General features: G+C 42.4%; 1 long non-coding RNA gene across 1 annotated transcript; it reads left to right on the top strand.

The window, feature by feature from the left end:
* The first annotated feature begins 1,564 nt into the window (after window positions 1-1,564).
* LOC124487077 lies at window positions 1,565-2,600 on the top strand. The gene is made up of 3 exons (XR_006958326.1): window positions 1,565-1,767; window positions 1,859-2,127; window positions 2,242-2,600. It is a non-coding gene; the product is annotated as an uncharacterized LOC124487077 (long non-coding RNA).
* The last annotated feature ends 1,341 nt before the right edge of the window (window positions 2,601-3,941 follow it).

Below are 3,941 nucleotides of genomic sequence, written 5' to 3'. Positions count from 1 at the left end.
CAACTTTTATAGCCAAAAATAAATAAATAAAGTGAAACATTTTATTTCTAGCCTTGTCTACATGCCTATTATTACACTCTCGCGCTGTATCCTAGTCTGCGCTGTGACTCACCATACCTAGTCTGTTACGCCACTCTCGTGTTGACGACCTTTCGTAATACAAAAATAAAAGTGAAACATTATCTGTCTACATAAAAATATAAAAATTATTCATATTTTCCCTGGCCGGGGAGCAATCCAGGGCTGTGGAGTTGGCAGCCTTGCCACTAGACCACAAGGGGAGTTGCTTGTTTTTTGTGCTGTCTCTGCCTGTTTATATATATATATTTTTCTTTTACACTGCAACGTCTGTGTCGTCTATTACGCGACCCCGCACTGTCTCCGGTTCCTTGTGACCCACAGCAGTCTTCTGACAACTTCTCATAATACAAAAAAAATAAAATAAAGTGAAACCTTTATATTCCCCCAGTGTGGGTCACAATGACCCCGAGACAGCGCGAAGGTGGCGTAATAGACGGAGCTGTGGGTCACAACGACCCGGAGACAGCGCGAGGGATAAATGCAAGCTGCATAGACAATGAGGAGAGCGTGAGGGTTAAGAGAACTACAGCTCTGAATGAATCTGTCTGACACGCCCCGGAGCGTGGGGCACTGTGGGAAGGCCGGCGGTGCTGAGCGGTAAAAAAGTCTGCAGTGTGAACGCACCGTTAGGCTGTCACTCACAATTCCCCAGTGTTGCCAACTCTTCAGTGAGGAAAGTCGCTATTGGCTGTTCTAAAAGTCGCTAGAAGTCGCTAGATGACGTCATCGCCTAATTTGCATACCTGGAAGTAAAAATCCCATTCATGCAAAAGTGACCAAAAAGGAACACTTTGTCAGAGTTACTTAGGTTTATTTTTTATTTTATTTATATTTTTTTTTATTAAGTATGTTTTTTTTCTTCTTAAGCTTTGTTTTAACCTTATGGTCCACTTAGGAGCCTAAAACAAGTCACAGTTATATATGAACATTTTTAACTTAACACTTTTTTGTGATGATGTTAACTAGTCTTGCTCTAATTGCAGGTGAGGTTCCAAACGGTTTCAGAATGTGATCAGGCACACAGAAACGTTTCCCGCTCGCGCGAAAAGTGAGCAAGAGAACAATGAGGTAAGAACCTTAGAAGAAACGTAAGAACAGCTCAAATATATTTAGAAATACAAATTAATAATTCCAACCCGCCTCCTTTATCCGGGCTTGGGACCGGCAAAAGTGACCAAAAAGGAACACTTTGGCAGAGTTACTTAGGTTTTTTATTTATTTTAATTTTTATGTATATTTTTTTTAATTAAGTTTGTTTTTTAACTTTATGGTCCGCGTAGGAGCCTACAACAGGTAACATTTAAACATGAACACTTTTAAACATAACATGTGTTGTGTACAATATACATTAACAATTTAAATTGCCCACTCTGGCAGTTAGGCCTATTCAAGTTATTTTTTTTAAGTTTTTTGTTTTTAATATGTTTTTTTTCTTCTTTAGCTTTGTTTTAACCTTATGGTCCACTTAGGAGCCTAAACAAGTCACAGTTATATATGAACATTTTTAACTAACACTTTTTTTGTGATGATGTTAACTAGTCTTGCTCTAATTGCAGGTGTGGAGGGAGGTCTGAAGCCAAAAACACAGACAGGCTGTGCTAGCTCACAGAACCAGTGACTCTTCATCGTCACTCAGGCTCTCCACTGCAGGTTCAGCTGAAGGAGCTGCCTTGAATGAATAAGCAGGTGAGGTTCCAAACAGTTTCAGAATGTGATCAGGCAGCTGGTGCTCAAAGCAAGCCTCACCTGACAGCTTTAATCCATATCTGATGTATAGGATGGAGTTCAGGGTTTGCAAGGACATCCTGTTCCTGAGTTTGGTCTTCACCACACTCATCTGGCTGAACACTCTCTCAACTTCAGCATTTGAGTGTGGCAAAGACAACACAGCCACAGCAGCCATGGCGAGTTCCTGGAATGGATTGAGACCAGCTGCGTCCCTGAACCTCCAAATCTCACTCCAGAAGCTCAGCGTGTTCTTTTGCTCAGTCCAGACAATGAGGTGGATGGTACGCCATTGCTGGACAATCTTGTCTATTGCTTCAGGTGAGAAGCCAAGGAGCTTTGCAAATGTGACCATTTCTGCTGGGCTCTTATTGTGCTTCAGAGTTTCCTGTACATTGAAAACTGACATGTGTTTCAATGTCTCCATGTTCTCAGGCAGTCTCATCCTCAGCTCATTGGTGAGGGAGATAGTGAAGGCGACACACCGTTTTCTGACATTCTGCTCATCGTCAGGCGCAAGGTGGAGCTCAGCTGCCTTTGAATCAAAAAGGAAACTGAGGTATGGAACAGGACTTATGTATCCATCGAGAGGCCCTTTCAAGACATCCACCTTTGCCAGTGGATTCAGGACCCTGCTGCTCACAGACTTAATGAGGCTCACCAAGCTGTCAAGTAGCTTGAGAGGATCGACCTGCTCTCCCTCAAACGCTTTCATGGCCAACTGTACCTCTCCCAGCACTGACTTCAGAAAGGTCAAGTATAGCACATTTTGAGGATCACTGTACATGGAGTATAACACCACAGCCATGTAGCAGGTGGTACAAAATAAATTCCTGCATTAAAATAATGTATCATGAGTTTGTATGATTTGGTCGTGTATTATCACACTAGCACTTAATTATCACGTCAAACAATTACACTGCACTAAACTGTAAGTGTAAATGTAAAGTGAAAATAACAAAACCAGTCAGTATGATGACTTGAGCGAATATCATTCATTCACGTCTTACTAAAACAGCGGCCACGCGAAAGGGAATAAGGAAACTGTTTCCTCTACTAAAAAATACAATGCGGGTCACGTGAAAAAGGGATCCAAAGACTCGTAGAAAGACCGAGTCGGGAAAGGAACGAATCGTTCGTTTCCTCTTGCTACAGCCTATACAGGTCACGTGAAAAATGATCCAAAGACTCGTAGAAAGACCGAGTCGGGAAAGGAACGAATCGTTCGTTTCCTCTTGCTACAGCCTATACAGGTCACGTGAAAAATGATCCAAAGACTCGTAGAAAGACCGAGTCGGGAAAGAAACGAATCGTTCGTTTCCTCTAGCTACAGAGCCTATGCAGGTCACGTGAAAAATGATCCAAAGACTCGTAGAAAGACCGAGTCGGGAAATGAACGAATCACTCGTTGAGAGGACTCGTTACTCCCGAGTCCTTATAAGGATTCGTTCAAAATGAACGAATCGTTCACGAACGACACATCACTACCAGGTACTTAGACACACTGATGTCTGTGGCCTCATAGAGGAGGAGGCTAAAATGCTGCTCACCCACATCTGCCACCAACTTTTTCAAGAAGTAAGGTGCTAGGACACCATTGATCATTTCAGTGCACTTAGGGGGGGGGGGGGGGGGTTGGGGGTTATACGTCCACTGCAAAGGACGTATAGCCCCTATACGTCCACTGTAGGTTAGTGCATGACATGTGCACCAGCAAATACTATTTCAAAATAAATTCCTGCATTAAAATAATGTATCATGAGTTTGTATGATTTGGTCGTGTATTATCACACTAGCACTTAATTATCACGTCAAACAATTACACTGCACTAAACTGTAAGTGTAAATGTAAAGTGAAAATAACAAAACCAGTCAGTATGATGACTTGAGCGAATATCATTCATTCACGTCTTACTAAAACAGCGGCCACGCGAAAGGGAATAAGGAAACTGTTTCCTCTACTAAAAAATACAATGCGGGTCACGTGAAAAAGGGATCCAAAGACTCGTAGAAAGACCGAGTCGGGAAAGGAACGAATCGTTCGTTTCCTCTTGCTACAGCCTATACAGGTCACGTGAAAAATGATCCAAAGACTCGTAGAAAGACCGAGTCGGGAAAGGAACGAATCGTTCGTT

The sequence above is a fragment of the Hypomesus transpacificus genome, chromosome 25 (genome assembly GCF_021917145.1).
Source record: "Hypomesus transpacificus isolate Combined female chromosome 25, fHypTra1, whole genome shotgun sequence".
In the NCBI taxonomy this organism is placed as follows: Eukaryota; Metazoa; Chordata; class Actinopteri; order Osmeriformes; family Osmeridae; genus Hypomesus; species Hypomesus transpacificus.
Note: the sequence above shows the minus strand (reverse complement) of the source record. Positions and strands in the feature narration are given on the sequence as shown.